Below are 17,558 nucleotides of genomic sequence, written 5' to 3'. Positions count from 1 at the left end.
ATCCAGGGAAAATAGATGCTCTTTTCTAGGTTGTTTAGATGTCTAGAAAATTTTAAAGAGGGGTGAGGGGGGTTGGGGGTGTGGATATCAGCAACACTTGTATGCAAATATCAACAGCAAAACACCCCCTTGTAGATTTCCCCTTAAAGAAGCTTTTCTAGCTAAGAACTTCATAGTCACTAGCAGGAGAAAAGAGAGGATCAGAAAGTGCGAAGAGGGTGGACAGACAACTGCTGTCCCCGACCGAGAGACCAGGCAGCAGTAACACCCACCTGCTGCAAGGATCGGGCGACAAGGACGCGCCCCCAGCCCGCAGCGGCTGCTCCCACCCGGCGCCTGCAGCCCGCCGAGGACTGCGAAGCTGCCGGAGTGCGCGCGGGTCCGACTGTCTGTCAGGCTGGGCTCTCCGCGGCCCTCCCGAGAGGGTTCGGCTCCCACTCACATCCCTCGGCGGCGAGGACCGGGCCTGTCTCTGCGCAGTGACAATAGCTCTCCGACGCGAGCCGAAAGTCCGGGCCCGGGCACCGAGCGCGAACTCGCGAGCCAGCCGGGCGCCCGCCCAGCCTGTCAGCGCCCAGGGAGGCCGTTAGCGGCGGCCGCTGCTGCCCCCTTCTGCTCCTCTTCCTCTCGCCTTCCTCGGGCCACACCACTAGCACCTCGGAAGCCGGTCACAGTGCGGTCTCCACTCTCGGCTGGGCCGCACCGTCTTCCCAACGCGTAGACGACTCTGGCTCGGACGCCCTAATTGTGTCGGGCTCTGCCTCGAAGTCGGGCTCCAGGCGGGCGGCCTGTCTTCGTCGGACTGTGGCCGCTTTGCAGCAGGGCGGGGCGGGGAAGAGGCGCGCGGCCCCGGACTGCGCTTGCGCGCGTGAGCCACCCTACCCAGGCCACGGCCACGCAGGACCCGGCCTCTCGGGAGCCGGCAGGCGCGCGCGAAGACTCCTGGGGCGGTCCTGGGCGTGACCAGGGGGGAAGTTGAGCAGGCGCGCACTCGCTGGGTTCCGGGGCCGCCAAGAACTCGGGGCCGGCGCCGGGCCCTGCCCTCCCCAGACCGGCTAAGTGTGGCCGCCGCCTGCCGTGGAGGCGGCTGGGAATGAGTCAGCCCCGGGGGGAAGGTGCCGCTGCGCGCAGCCTGGTACTGCGCTGAGACTTTACCCTCCCGCGCGCACTGTTCCCCTTCTGCTTTCGCTTCCACGTTCCGGGTACGGCAGACCTGCTCTTCCCAAGACCAGGCCACTAGGCCGAAAGGAAGGGGCGCCGAGTTTGGGGGCAACGCGTTCACGCGCGCCACTTCCTGCCAGTGCAATCCGGAGCGCCTGACTCCGATCTGTCACCCCCTGCAAGACTGGGGTTAAGGGCGGGGTGAGGCGCCCAATTGCCTTTGACGACAAGACCGGGCGAAGGAGGGGAACCAAGTTCCACTAAGCGTTTCCTTCATTCTTTCAGCAAATATTTACAGAGCCTCTACTAGAAGTTCCAGGCTGTAGGCCCCAAAGGATGCTATGTATACTGGAGCTCGTATTCTGATTAAGCAACAAAAATGATTTAAATGGATTCTGTGCTGGTATAATTGCCATTAAGGAAAGCAATACAAAGTAAAGGAGTAGTTAAGTGAGGAGGCGGTGTGCTGTTTTAATGAGGGTGGCCAGGGAAGACCTCTCAGAGTACGTGACATTTGAGCAGAGATCTGAAGGATGAGAACGAGAAGGATGCCTACCTGGGAAAAGAGTTTCAGGCAGAAAGACTAGTAAAGGCAAAGACCTTAAAAAGGGAATGTGGCAAAGTAAAGGACCGGGAAAGACGGCACCGTGTCTGGAGGACAATGAAGGTAAGAGGTGAGGCCAAAGAAGTAGCGCTGAGACCCCACCGTTTAGGATCTTCGTCACTTATTATTGCCGTCTTTCTGTCAATCTGAAAGAAAGGATGCATTTATAGACCCTGTTTCCTCATACACAATGATGCTGCAGGTCAGGTCTACCTTGTATTTAATGGTTACTTTAAATAAACTTCACCAAAGCAGCTCCTGCATTTCTTCTTGCATAAGACCCATTGCAAAAGGTCTTTGAGCAAATGATAACAGCATAGGAAATGACTTAATTCACACTAGCTTCTTTAAAGTAAATAATGAACAAGAGCCCTTGTTTTCTCATAAGAGGGAGGGTTTTATAGAGGAAATGCAGCCCTATGGCTACTGTCTTAAAAGCAAAATATGCTGGACAGGCCTTGTTTTTAATTTCTAAAAAGAAATTAGAAATAGGATTTGTGACTTATTGGCAAATCTAAGTTCTCAGAATATTAAGGCTGAAATTACAAGCAGCAACCACTATCAGAGTTCCCTTTTCCTATAAAAGAAAACTCTTACTGGAGTAGAAATCAAAACACATACCACACAAAAAAAGATAAAGTGCTTGATTGTAGCCTTATTGTCAGGGTCAAAATTAAAATAATCAGAACTGTAGAAATGGAAACATTCTCTTTTGTGAGAAAAAAAAGTTTGCTTTAGAACTCTGAAACAGTGCAAATGCATTCACTGTAGTAAGTGATGTTCCCATATTTTCCAATGATGTGCCTATTCAATCAGGCATGGTATCTATTACTGTCCCTTGCCTGTGTGTAGGGAGACACCATTTGAAACTAACGGAGACTGAGGGCTTTTTATGGAGGAAGGGATTATATTTTATAATAGTAATTTAGATAAGGAAGCAGTGTGGACAAGGGAAAAATATTATCCATAGGCTACATATGAATATATTATTCATGTGCCATTCACAGTATAGAATTGAGAAATCTACCTACTCAGAGAGATAAAGTGACTTTGCTTAGTGTCATTCAGAGTGAAACCCTCTCTCCTCACCAAGATATTATGATTTTAAGCCAACACTACCCTGGAAGGTTGAGCTCTTCACACTGTCGAGAATTATTAGCTTTTTATGTGATCCCTAATAGTGCCATAGCTAGAAATTTGCTCCCAGGGCAAACATTTCAGACAGTTTCCCCTAGTCTTTCCTAAGGATAAAAGAGAATTCCAAGAAAAGAAATATGGCCAACTCTTTCACGACATTCTTTTGCAAAATATGGCGAAACAAGAAATGTGGGTTGGATGACACATTTAGATTAAAAACTGACTATATGACCATATTTAAAAGTAAAAATTAGCAGCTAATTTTCACAGGGTTGCTGTTTAGGGGTATGCCAAGATTCTGTCCTTCCATCACATAACATAGCAGCAATGGTTCTTGATGGCAACTCCCCACACCCACTCCTGCAAGAAGATTGTGACTGTATGTGAGGTGGGTGTTTGACTTCTCTTTTTAAAATTCTTAGGTGATTTTGATGCAAAACCAAGGTTGAAAATCCATGGCACAGTATTAAAGAACTTAAGCTTGAAAGTCTGGCCAGCCCAAGTTTGATCACCGCTTTTACCAAAGAATTTACTCAGATTTTCTAAGTTTCCATTTCCTCATCAGTACAATGGAGATAATATCTTCCTTGAGTTGTTTTAAGATTAGATGAAAAAGTATTTCTCAACTCTTAGCACAGTTATTAAATGCCTATTATGGTTGTGGTAAGGACAATTTACAGAAATTACCAAGCTGGGAAGTATAAGAAATACACTGGGTTTTATTAGGAATCCTGAAGCATTTGTCACAATATATTGCATTACACAGAATTGTGTAGGCTGGAAATATTAAGGGCTGAGTTATAATAGAGAATATTGCAAAGACCTGCATTTGAATTTTTTTTTAATGTTAAGTGATAAAATAATGAAAACATCGTTCTTAAGAGGAGCATAAATGGGAGAACAATAGCTACAAAAAGATAGGAAAATCCTTGGAAGGGCAAACAGTCTCAATCAAAGGTTTGGGGATACATGGGGGAGTAGTTTCTTTCCAAGATAGGAGAGATGTATTTTTCTGAAGGCAGAAAGGAAGGAGATGTGGAGAGAGGCTGATTTATTCCAGGTTTAGTAATAAGCTGAAAGGCAGAGGCAAGAGTATAAATGAGGTAGACAGACAAGGAAGCAATGGTTTTTTTACTTTCAAATATTTTAGGGCCATTCATCTCAAAGTTTGGTTAGATATGGCAAAAAAAAATTTTTCCAAAACTTACTCTGCACTTTAGTATCTACCTCAATCCTCTCATCCATATTGTTCTAAGGAAAAATGTGTTCTTGGCAAATAGGCCCCTCCTTCCCTTAAGATAACCAGGTAAGTTTAACTTTGATTCATGAAAACATAAACAGATCTCCCCTTTGAAATCCAGAAATTAATAACTTCCTTCAGGTAAGATAATTATTGGGAAAATTTGCAAAATGTTTATTATAATTATGCTCTACTTCACAAAAAAATATAACTTAAAGCAGCAGTATAGGTATCAATTCACTAAAAATATTTTTCTTTGTGAAAGGAATCCTGCCAAGATTCACTCTTCAATATAGAAATTCCCCTGGCATGATTGCTAGTTTAATTATGAGCATTAATTCCTGAGTCCTTATTTGGATTAAGGATCCTGCGCTCTCTCCCTGAGAACTATCCCCTCACCCAGCGCAGCCAGTGTCCAGCCCCTGTTATTGTTGGTAACCATGCCCCCACACACCTTGACGGCACCATGAGTTGTCCCTAACTCAAGCTGAGCCAATCAAGGTCTCCTTCTGGGGAAGTTGGAAAGTTGGAATTGGGATTTAAAACCTGTTGCTCAGATTTTCTGTTCACTTGAAGTGAAGGTACCCAAGCTCTGAAGTTAAGGCTGACATTGTGAGGCTGCCATCTTTACTTCTGTACTTGGAGTTACACAGAAAGCTGATTTGCTGTGGGAGCAAAGAATGACATAGAAGAGAGAGTGAGAAAAAGAGACCGAACACACCAGCTATGAGTCTTCACAGCTTTTCAGTTTCTTCTTCCTTATAAGGCTCAAAGAAACTTCCTGTACTTGGTATCTTGAAAATACTTACGACAAATTTCTCCTTTTTTACTTAAGCTAGATCTAGTAGTGTCAGAGTACCTGCAAAGAAATAACCTGAAATAAGACAGATATTATAGTACACTGATGAGGGGAAAAAAAGGAAAAGAAAAAAATACTCTCTCAAATCACAATAGGAAAAATGTCTTTTAAAAAATCCAGCTTACCCACAAATTTTAGAATTCTATTTTCAATCATAAAGCCAAGCATAACTATGTAAGTATTAGTCACAGTCTGAGATGACACAGAACCCATAGGTTAGCAGGAAATAAGCTGTCTTTGTGTATGATGGAGATTTCCTACCAGGAAATTTTCTTCACTCTCACCTCCTCCTCCCACTACTACCTTCACCACTGTTGGCAATTCTTTGCTCCCTGCTTTCTCTCTAACCTAATTTGTGGATCTTCTGGACCACAGCTGTTGTAGTTGCTGTGGTCATTCCCTCTAGTTACACTTCTGACCAAAGGAAAATCTGATTTGATATTAAAGCATCCCACTGGAGTGTTTAAATACTATGTATTTCACCACTAAAATACATAACTGGACCACAAAATGCTGCATGAATCAGTTCTCAACATCTACCTGGCTTCTACCTAGCTACATACTCCCAATGTCTGTCATTTCTCCTTAACTTGACCTTCTTTTCTCCTCCTTGTGTTTCCCTTGATACCTTATCTTTCTAAGGTTTGGAGGCTGCACCTCTCTCTCTCCATCATGAAGGCTTGTCAAAGGGAAAGCTGGCAATTTCCTCCTAGCAAAGGCAGCTGGTGCTGAGGGAGCACCTTCTTCAGGGAAATATTACTTTATCCACATTTCTGTCCTCTCAGTTCTATTCTAGACCTGAGACCTATTACAGTGGTCTATGCCTGAATTTGTTTACCTTAAGTTTGTTTTCTTAAAAAAAGATACCTAGGGATTATCTGAATTGAATGGCTATGAAGTACTTAAAAGCCCACTGAATCAAAGTATTCAATAAAAGTCAAACATTTTAAATAATTGTTATTAATAACTGATCAGACTTCCTCCCACCTATTACAAGTTGAATTGTGTCCCCAGAAAGATATGTTCAAGTCCTAACCATAAGCACCTGTGAATGTGACCTTATTTGGAAATAAGATGTTTGCAGATGTTACCAGCTTAAGATGAGGTCACCAGGGTAGGCCCTAATCCATATGACTGGTGTCCCTATGAGAAGAAGAAAAGAAAGACACACAAGGAGAAAACAGTCATGAGAGACAGAGGCAGAGATTGTGGAGTGAATCATCCATAACCAAGGACTACCTAGGGCTACCGGAAGCTCAAAAAAAAAGAACATCTCCCCTAGAGGCTTTGGAGGAAGCATGACGGCTTGATTTCAGAATTCTAGGCTCTAAAACTGTGAAAGAATAAATTTCTGTTGTTTTAAGTCACCCAGTTTGTGTGTTTTGTTAATGGCAGTCTGGGAAACTACTACACCACCTTACATTCCTCAAACTACTGAGAAAAAGCCTTTGGAATAACTTTCTTTTCTCTTACCCAAACTAATCCTTTCTTCCACTAAACACTGATACAACCATTTATTTGAAGAAAAAGAATACTGTTTTTTTGTTTTCTCCTTATATGTAATAGTGCTTTTGTTTATTTGTTGTTATTTACCTATCACCTTTATCTGTTATTGATCAAGTGTGAAATGATGTAATAATCCTAAGGCAAACTCTTTGGCTAGGCACGCTAATGCTAGGAACTTTACTATCATGTGCTTTCCACTCAGATGCCAGTTCAACTTTTTTACTCACAGAAAATGCTCTGGGAATCAACGACATTACAAGTAATAAAGTTGTTAGCAAGAATGATGACTTAGGAAATTTTTTAAAGTAACTGATAGTGACTGGAATAGGCATGTTTTCAGGCTTTCTCCTGTACATTTTTAAATCACTTATCCATATTAAAGGGCTTTTAGGTATATCTGTTGAGCAAGCTACTTTTTTCTCTTTTGGTCTCACAAGTAAACATTAATAATACTTTCAGAAAATCCAAATAATATAGAATATAAAGTGTATAAAATGGAAGTTCCTCTTGATCCTCTTTTTCCTAGCCCTCTTTACTTCCCAGAGATAAACATGGATAACTGGTGTGTGACTTTTCAGCTTTTTTCCAAGCATTTTCCTACATATTTTCTACGGATGTAGTTTTGAGCTCTGTATACAAAATGGATAATTCTACACTTTTTGCTGTTACCATTTTTTCATTTAACACACGCTGGAGATCTTTCATTTCAATATCTGTTGCTTTCTCTCAGTCTTTTCAACTCTTACACAGTGCCTAATAAAATAGGTGACTCGTAATTTATTAAATAATTCCCCCCACTTATGATCATTTAGGTTTATAATTTTCACAATTATAAACAGTGCTAAACTTGAATATCATTATACATACATTTCATCAGCACAAAAGTATTTCCTAGGATAGATACTAGACTCTGGGCCAAAGGAAATATACATTTAAAATTTAGTGACTATTGCCAAACAACTTTCATAAATCTCATGATAGCGTATCAATGTCCATTTTTCTATAATCTCAGTAACTCCTGACATTATGAATATTTAATTTTAAGTAATTTTAATTACAAATCACTTCATTCCAATACATCAGCAAGTGTTTATTAAACAGCTATTATGTGATACGTAACTGCAAATGCTAGCACTCACAAGCACAATTCTATTTATTCTTGCCTCCACTACTTGTCTTTCATACATTTTAAAGCAGACAAAAGAATATTAGATTATAAAATTCATCAGCAATCTTTATCAAGCAAGTAATTATTCAATCACATTCAAATATACTTTTGATATTAGCTTTTTGCACCATTTTTCTTACAGGAGAAAATAATTCCTTTAGGAAAATGCTGGTGAAATACAAAGACCAGAGATTTTTACTAGCTGGGGGACCTTTATCAGTTGTTATTCAACCTTTCCAAACTTCTGTTTCCTGGTCTCCATGATGAAAATAATAAGGGTGCTTACCTTTTAGGACTGATTTTAAGTTATAATGAGATAACATGGAAAACGCTCAACAAATTCCTGATAATAATAACAGGTAACCCTGGAGTACATAAGCACACTAATCGTTCTTCAAGGGCTTTTTATGTGTTAAATAATTTGAGTCTCACATAAAGTCTATAAGGTGGTTTACTTTCCTTATCTCCATTTCAAAAGTAAAAAACTGAGGCACAAAGGAATAATTTCCCCAGGGTGTTCCAGAACTCCTGCAGAGTCAGGACTGAACCACCAGAGAGCATGACGTCAGAGCCAATCACACTCTACCATCTCCTGAATAGTCAATCAAGCAATAGATATTACTTCCTTTATTCATCTCACCTTATAACATAATCTACCAAAAACACATCCCTACCTACAGAATGTTAAATATGGTGGTGGAAGATGATTCATTAACTTCTTAAGGTATCAAGTAACATTACTTTTACATATCTGATGTATAACAAAGGGTTCTACCCAAGGATAGAGTCTTACCTGTAGGAACACCTCCCAGGGCTCCTACGTGTACAGTAGTGGTTCTTAAAATGTGGTCCCTCTACCAGCAGGGTCAGCACTACCTGAGAACTCATCAGAAATGTAAATTCTTGAGTCCCTGCTCAGATCTCCTGCATCAAATTCTAGCGGTGAGGACCAGTCACTTGGGTTTTAACAAGACTTCCAGATGATTCTGGTGCATGTTAAAGTCTTAGAACTACTGTTGTAGAGAACCCGTGTAACAGGTGAAGTGAAAAGGAAAGAAATGAGCCAAAGAGCTTAGGTTGACTTTCATAATAAAAAGGTGACACTGAGAAGAGAGGAAGGAGGGAAAGATAAAAGATATGTGAGGCCTAGATGTAGTACCTGACTTGAGGGATGAGCAAAAAGAATAGATCTTTATTTCACATTGCTATAGTATGGAGGGAAATAAGAGAGGGATGGTGAAAGACATTTCTAAAACATTTTGCCTTATGTTATAAATTGGATTCACTTTCACACCCTTAAAAAAACCTCAAAATTTCTTTTCAATTACACTTGACTATTAAACTTGGCTTATTTGGATGAAGCTACTGTAAAATATGTACACCATATAGAAACCCCTTACATTAAGTTACAGTGCAATGAATTAAAGTCAAATAACAAGTACACTAAATACAAATCAAACAGATTCCAAAATCTGAAGAAACTTACAGATAATAGAGATAATTGATCAGACAAAATCATCAAGTCTGAAATACCATGTTGGGTAAGTTACAGAGGTTGCAAAGCAGCCCAAGCAATGTATCTATTTCTTGTCTGGTAGAGTAGGTATAGAAAGAGTCCATTGCATAAGAACTCAAAGACACCCTTGTGGACTGTGAAGGCAGGAAACATACCTGTTTAATTCTCCAGAGCATATCCAGTACCACTCAAAGTCTGACATATAGCAGGTACTAAATAAATACTGTTGTGTAAGTGAATTAATGAATAAGAAAAATAACAAGACAAGATGAGGGTTACTTACTGTCAAAATCCTCTGTACTAATAATACCCGTAAGCTATCAGGAAAAAGTTACCACTTAACTCCCTGGACAGAGGTGCAGATATGGAAGCAACTCACCTTAAGGGAAGAGTTCAAAGTACAGAAATTTAGTCTGGAGAAAACGACTGACTATCAAGGGGTATGATGAATGATAACTGAGTTCAGCATAGGATGGTGTTGTTCAAGATTGCCCTTCAATCCAGCCGTCCAGCACCTGTGTCTAAGTCAGGAAGGGAATGGGGAGAAAGGACTGTAATTAAGAGCATTCCCAATAAGATACGTATACATTTAGGGCTTTTGTAAGAAACAGAGAGTTCAAAGCAGGGCTTTTTGTGGCATGATTATGGAGTCTAATTAGGGAGGTAACCCAATGGAAGACCTTGGTCTGAAATTGTAGAAGTCAGAGTTGCTGCCTCAGGGAAGCCAATGTGGGTCATTTAAGAGATACAACTCTAATTACAGCTGCAGCCAGGAATCAAGGCAGGGACCTTCCCTGGACCCCTTCCCTACCTTCCTATATCCACATGACTTGCTTCATTACCTCTTTCAAGTCTGATGCAATTGAAATTACAAAGTCTCCCAAACCCCAGCACCCCCTAGAGCAGTCCTCTGATTTGTTTTCTTCCATAGCACTTATTACCCTTTCACATCCAGTATATTTCACTTTATTTACTTGTGTATCTTCCCTCAAGTAGAAGGTGAGCTCCATATCTGTTATATTCATAGTGTCTACCTAGGACCTAGGACAGCACCTGCTATATGATAGATGCCAATAAGTATCTACTGAATGAATGAACTTTTCGTTCTTTTGCTATACATGCTATTAGTCTATTATCTCTATTTTACAGACAAGAAATGAAATTCAATTAAGTTAACTGGCCCAAAATAACATAGCAATTAAGTATTAAAGTTGCTATTTGAAGCTAACTCTTTCTGCATAGAAAATGTTTTCTTAAAGTAGATGTCACTTGAACTTAAAACACGGGTAGTATTGGCACTGTTCTCATAACTCATATTGTTCCTTTTAAAAATTTACATTCTTTTTTGTAGCTATAACCTCCAATTTACTTTATTCTTAGTTTTTACAATAAAAGAGACTCAACATTTATGAGTCATTTTGCTATAGTTTCTCTGTTTATCTCTGAATTCATCCTTCAGCAGTTTCTTCAAATAAGGTTTAGGAGAACTGGTCTATACTTAGTGCATACTCAAGATGTTTTTCTGTTTCTTCTCTACTTAAACAGCTTGGTTACACATCAATTTCTTGGTTGTGCTTTCTCTCCCTCGAGGACTTTGAATTTATTTCCCTACTCTCTTTTAATGTTGAGTAGTGGATTATAAACTCTTCTAAGCCCATCACTCACCTTCAGAACTATCAATATTTTGCCAACCTTGTTTTTTCTACTCCCCCCCACACACATTTTCTGAAAGCCCCAGATGTGTAATTTTGTCTGTAAATACTTTAACATCTGTAACTGTATCTATTTCTAATACACACTTAAAAAAATAGATAACTATCATGCCATCACCATGCCACAAAAAAGTTAAACTAATTCCTTAATATCATCTATTATCTAGTTCATACTTAAATATCTCCTGTTATTTCAAAGAGGTCTTTTTATAGTTGGCATGCTGACTTCCATTTTAATCAGATCATTCTGGATGTTGTCTTGAGAACAGACTGCAGAAGCCAACAGTAGAAGTAAGGAGACCAGTAAGAAGCTTACCACAACAGCCAGGTGAGAAATGGTTTGGACTGGACCATGGTGGTAGCCTTAGAAGTAGTGAAAAGTTATAGGATTCTAAATATATTCTTAAGATAGTGTCAATAGATATACTAATGTATTGAATCTAGGATATAAGAAGAAAGTTCTCACATCCTAGATCCAAGATGACTCCAAAATATTGAACTGAGCTACTGTAATGATGGCACCACCTTTAACTGAGATGAAAAAGACTGGGTAAGAATCAGGCTTCAGAGTTCAGTTTTGGATGTAAGTAAGAGAAGCTTATTAGATATGCAAGAGGAGAAGTCACATAAGCAGTTAAATATATTAGACTGAAATTTAGGAGAGATGTCTGAGCTGGAGATATAAATTCGGCAGTTATCAGCATACAGATTATATTTAAAACCATGGGCTTAGTTGAAATCACTGAGAGAAGAATGCAGATGTAGGTAGAAAAGAGAAGAGGACCAAGCATATAGACCTGGTATACTCCAATGCTCAGAGTTCGGAGACATTAGAAAGAACTAGCAAATGAGATTGAGAAGGAGGACCAATAAGATAGAAAATTCAATAGAGTGTGGTGATCTGGAAGCCAAATAAAGTATTTTAAAGAGGAGGTAGTAACAACTGCATCAAATGTTGCTACATCAAGTAAGGTAAGGACTGAGAACTGTCTATCGTATTTAACCCTCTGGAGGTCATTGATAATGACCTCAACAAAAGCAGTTATACACTAGTGTGACAAAGTCCTGATCTAATAGAGTCAAGAGAGAGTAGGCAGAGATACTGAGAATGATGAGTATAGATAGCTAGTAGGGGAAGTTTTTATTAAAAGAGAAGAGGCAAATGTGGAAAGTGCTGGAAAGGGAAGTAGGACCAAAAGAAGAACTGTTCAGTCATTAAACAATTAATGGTGAGAAATAACAGCATGTATGTAATACAACTGAATGGTCCGGAATAAAAGTAATCATTAATGATGAGGGAAGGAGAGGGGACTTGTTGGAGAATGTCCTTGAATAGGAAGAGCAGATAGGATCTGGATCATAAATGAAAAGTTTGGCCTTACATGGAAGCTCAGAACATTCAACCAGGATGTGTGATTTGGGGTCTTATGAGAAACAGGTGCCAGGATAAAATCATATTTGCAAGAGATTCACTGAGAGAAACAGTTGTGAAGAATAAAGGGAAAAGAGAGCAGTAGGAGCAAAGAGCCTCCAGACCAGGGTGCAAGCCTGAGACCTGTGAAAGAAAAGGAGTAAAAAGGAATTGGGTAATTCCATAGATTATCATATGGTCCAACAATTCTACTCCTAGGTATATGCCCAAAAGAAATGAAAAGATAAAAACTGTCCTGACAAAAACTTGTACACTAATGTTCATGGCGATATTATTCATAATAGGCAAAAAGTGGAAGCAACCTAAATGTCTCCCAACTGATGGATGGATAAATAAAATGTGGTATCTCCAGACAATGGAATATTATTCAGCAATAATAAGTACTGCTGGAGTTGGAGTTTTCTCAGGTAAATAAGAAGAAATTTTAAAAGGACAAGGTAGTAGAGAGTGTGTGCAAATAACTGCTTGCAATAGTCGATCATGGAATTTTCACAGGGTAAGCAAGCAAGTGAAGATATGAGGTTGGTGAACTGCAACATGGATGAGCTTTGAAAACATGCTAAGTGAAAGAAGCCATTCACAAAGGACCATATATCATACGACTGTGTTTATATGAATAATCCAGGAAGAGCAAATCTATAGAAACAAAGTAAATGAGTGGTTGTCTAAGGCTGTGGCAGGTTGCGGCGGGGGTTGGTGGGGTAGGGGAGCTGGGGATGGAAAGTGATGGCTAAAGGGTATGGGTTTCTTTTTTTGGGGTAATGAAAATGTTCTAAAATTGATTTTAATTTTAATATGGCTGTACAACTCTGTGAGTATAATGAAAATGACTGAATTGTATACTGAAAATAGGTGAAGTGAATGGCATATAAACTAAATCTCCATAAAGCTTTAAAAATTAGGGGAAAAAGAAAGGATTGGGTAGGAAGAGATACAGACTGCAGTGCCACTCAGAAAATCCTGACTCTGTCAACAGAGGGTGTTTGAGCAGAGACTGCCCTTTAGAGGACTAACACGTGAGGCAAAAATGACCCAGATCTAATATTCTCACTAGTTGGCTGGGAGAAGCCCAAGGTGGGGGAAAGCAGGGAGAGGGAAGGGAGGGCTCTTAATGTAAACTCTGCAGTAAAAACAAGAGTGTGCCAGCTGGGGGTCACCAGCCAGCTACACACCTCACAGCAGGTTGCCTTGGGCAGCGTACCTCCATGAGGCAAAAGAAGGCAGGTGACGTGGGTACAATACTGACAGCAGAATCTTCTATTTATTAATTGATTTTATTCTTTTCTATGTGTACGAAGCATGGTCATCAACTGACAGTGAATCTGGGTGAGAGGGTATTAAGATTTGGGGTTTGAAGATGAAAGTGAAGGCATGAATGAGTCACTGAGAGGAGTGAGAGGGTGAAAGGACCAAGGAAATAAAGGTTGATAACCAGGCAGCAATTAAGAGCCCACCAGACATCCAGTAATTGAAATGAGACTCAGCAGCATGATTGTGGGTTTCTCTCCACCCACATAGAGCAGCATGGGTCAAAGTTCAGAACAGAGAAAGTGCAATTAAAGCAGGGTTGGAGTTTTCCCAGGTAAGTAAGTGGAATAAAAAAGGACAAGGTAGTTGAGAGTGTGTGCGAATAACTGCTTACAGTAGTTGATCATGGAATTTTAATTGGGTAAGCCAGAAGTGAAGATATGAGGTAGGTGAGGGCAACAGAAAGGAATTAATATTTGTCCAATATGGATTGTTTGAGAAATTCTTGGAGTTAAGGTACTTGAAGGAATGACCTAGAAATAGAGGAACTACAGAGGTAGCAGGATTGCAGGGAAGCTTCTGTTGCCGCTTGCCCACCCTATTCCTATTATTCCAAACAGGTTTCTGCCTCTCAAATCAAGGTGTGCCTCAGACTTTGGAGAACAATCTTCTGCTTGCTTGGTCTCTGTTCTGCAGCCACAAGGACTCTTCTGTCACACCACACCACCTCATATTTTGGGCTTCACGGTTATTAGCATCTCCCGGATTTATCAAAAATGGCATTTGTATTTCTGTTTCTCATTCTCCTTGTTGCATTTGGGTGATTACCAAGAGCGAGAGGAAACTGCTATCTTTCATCTACCATTTTGTTTTTAACACAAGCCAGTATTTCAGCATTCCCTTTATACTTTAAGATTTAAGAAAGCAATTTCCTTGTAACTCCATCATTGTCTGGAATGTTTAGTCTGGTTTGCAGAATGCTGATGGGGCAGAGGCCAGAGAACAAGCCTAATTCACCCCATTTTCCTGTGAGCTTTGGCAAGGAATGGACTGGAGGGAGGGGGGCTTGCCATTTAAGTGGGTTGGAGGAAAAAATCACTTTTGTTTATTAAAATGTGTGGAAAGAATGACAACAAAGAAGTCTCTGTAGAATATGGTGTGAGAAACAGTAAAACGAAATGTGTAATTGTTCACCCAATCTTAGTGAAATTCACCCTTGACAGTGATGGCTCTATGGAAAGGGTGTAATAGGGACAATCTAGTTGTAAGGGTAGTGTCAGGTCCCACCAGGGAGCTTATACTGAAGCAACACTGTCCAGCAAACCCTCTGTTTGAACTGAATTTTTATGGAGGTGTCTTTGCCCTCCCCCCACACCAACTCAAACTATCATCTGGCATTGCACAGAGTCAGGCAAATCTGAAGTGTGCATGTGGTAAGATATCCACAACGTGTGACTGAAGGAAAATAGCAGGTTACAGGATATATATTATATATAAATGATATAATCTCTCTGAAGAAAAACAAAGGAAAGGGACGACAAAAGAAGGAAAGAAAATGTATATGTGAAGAAAGCCTAGTATATTTAACAAAATGGTAATAGTGCTTGTCTCTAGATGATGAAATTGTAGGTGTCTGACTTCATTTCTGAATTTTCCTTTTGTGCAATTTTTCTTAATTTTTGCATAATTATATTTCAATTGGGGAGTGAAAAATTATTTCCTCTTTTAATTTTGAATAGCTCTTCCCACTGGTATTTCATTTCCTGTAACTATGGCTGACTCATAGTAAGCCAACAATGAAAATAAAGGTTGGTTGGTTGGTTTTTGACAAACCATGAACAACTAAATCAACCTTATGGCCACAGCCATATAAGATTTCATATTTATGCTCAACTTAAGTCTAAGTGAATTCTTCAGAATAGATTTCTTATATTCTCTGTATGTTGAATCATAGGATTCCAGTCTATTCTCAGAAGGCTCAGAGGTTGTATGTAAATGGTTCAGGGTGTCCAGGAACAGTGGCAATATCTTCCCATCAAACAAACCAAAATTTAAACAGTGTGGTAAAATTTGTATAATTATTATGTCTGCTTTATATAATGGGGTTTTGCAGGTAAAAAAATTTTTAAAAGAACTCTGTCACTGCTAAAAAGTTGAAAACACTGCTCTAATACAGTGAACAACCCAATGTCCGAATCTTTTAAAAAATCTGCCTGGTAAGTGGTTCTATCTGAAACATTGCAGTATTATCTGGGACTACACATTTTTCCCTAATTGTCTTATTAAGTTACCCAAATAAAATAATATCTACCAGAATTTTAGCACAGGCAAACCAAATATAATTAACTGTCTTAAACTGTGGCCCTCTCTATGAAATGCTGTGCTCTATTTTTCAATTTTGTTAATTGAAGGTTCATCCAGATGGCCATTTACAGCAACAAAACTCATTACTACTCAAAATGTGTTCCACTTAACCAGGAGCAGAGGCATCACCTGGGAACTTGTTGGAAATCCTGAATCTCAGCGCCATCCCTGCTGATTCAGAATCTGCATTTTAACAAGATCCCAAGGTAATCACACAAACGCTTACATTTGAGAAGCACGGATATATTCACTGAAAGTAAGAAGCACATTTGTATTAGGGGTGAATTGGTTTAGATGAAGAAGAGGGCTGTTCTCCAATGGTTCCCAAACTTGGCCTCATATTTTGATTATCTGGGGTATTAAAGAATACTGATGACTAGGTATCACCCATACATATTCTGACTTAATAGGCCTGAGTGTCCGGTTATTTTTTTAATTCCCTTGGTGACTTCAATGTGCAGCTGAGTTTGAGAACCATTGCTCTAAATTAAAGATTCCTAATGTGTGGTTGTAGAGGGGATCACCTGAGGAACTTTTTAAAAATATCAGTGCTGAGGCCCTTACCCTGAACTCAATTGGTGTGGGGAGAAGCACAAACAGTGGTGTTTTTAAAATTTTTCCCAGTTGATCCCAATGGACAGATAGAGTTGAAACACAATTCTGCATGATGCTGATAAACCCATCCTCAAGGTAAGGTGAAATTCATAGCAGTGTTAGAATTGATAAACTACCCTCACTACCTTTTGCTCCATAATACATAGGAATCCAGCAGACATAAAAAGAATACTCATGAACCCTCATATTTAATTTCTGGGGCCTTGCACAGCAAGCAATAATCCTAGATATTTCTGCTCGGATGGAGATCTGTAGCCTATAGTTACAGGGGAGCCTGATTCATTTAGCAGTCCTCAAAAGGTTTGAGGGCTCAGACAGAGGTCATCAAGTTTAAAGATAGCCACTCAGCTCAGAAAAATTAAAAATTCTTCCACAGAAGCTACTCTGACAAAGCCCTTCGGCCTTTCCTTCACCATTCAGCACTTTGCCTGCTTTGCAACAGGAACCGCCAGCACCCCTGCCTGTGTAGGTCCAGGACTATAAAATATTAGGGGTACTTGGAAGAGGAGCCACAAAATAACAAAAAGTAGCAAGAAAGAAGCAGAACCTTTCATAGTATCATTGACTGAATTTAAAAATAGAACAAAAATATTCTCACCTTCCTTTCTCTTCCAAGTGTGAGAGATAATTGTGGTACATACAACGAAGGCATCAATACCAATACCAGCAAATTAACACTACTTTAAGGGTATGATTCTTAAAATTGAAATGGCCCTTAAACCTTAACCTCTAACAACCAGTAGAATACTGAAAGGTGAACTGTCACAGTGATTTGTTTGCCAAGTTTCTCTCTAAATGAGATTACATGGTAATTATGTCCTAGATAAAGTAATCTGGAAACAAGGATATGGACTCTATCCTGTAGTTGTAGTTCTCACAAAGCCCAGAATACTCTTTTAATAAATCCTTATTGAATTGATTAGAGACATAGAAGGCCACATGAAATGTCCACAACTATTTTATCCCACTCCTGTAAGGGAGGACAAAAAATAAAAT

At 39.8% G+C, this 17,558-nt stretch overlaps 1 protein-coding gene across 1 annotated transcript in view; it reads right to left on the bottom strand.

The window, feature by feature from the left end:
- The window catches only part of JAK2 (Janus kinase 2), a 147,767-nt gene extending 146,879 nt beyond the window's left edge, over window positions 1-888 (bottom strand). Inside the window, exon 1 of the mRNA XM_036928439.2 lies at window positions 273-888. The gene's annotated coding sequence lies outside the window, so the exon portion shown is untranslated. The remainder of the gene's footprint in view (window positions 1-272) is intronic.
- Window positions 889-17,558: the final 16,670 nt, after the last annotated feature.

The sequence above is a fragment of the Manis pentadactyla genome, chromosome 3, assembly GCF_030020395.1.
Source record: "Manis pentadactyla isolate mManPen7 chromosome 3, mManPen7.hap1, whole genome shotgun sequence".
In the NCBI taxonomy this organism is placed as follows: domain Eukaryota; kingdom Metazoa; phylum Chordata; class Mammalia; order Pholidota; family Manidae; genus Manis; species Manis pentadactyla.
This window is presented reverse-complemented; position numbering and strand designations above follow the sequence as displayed.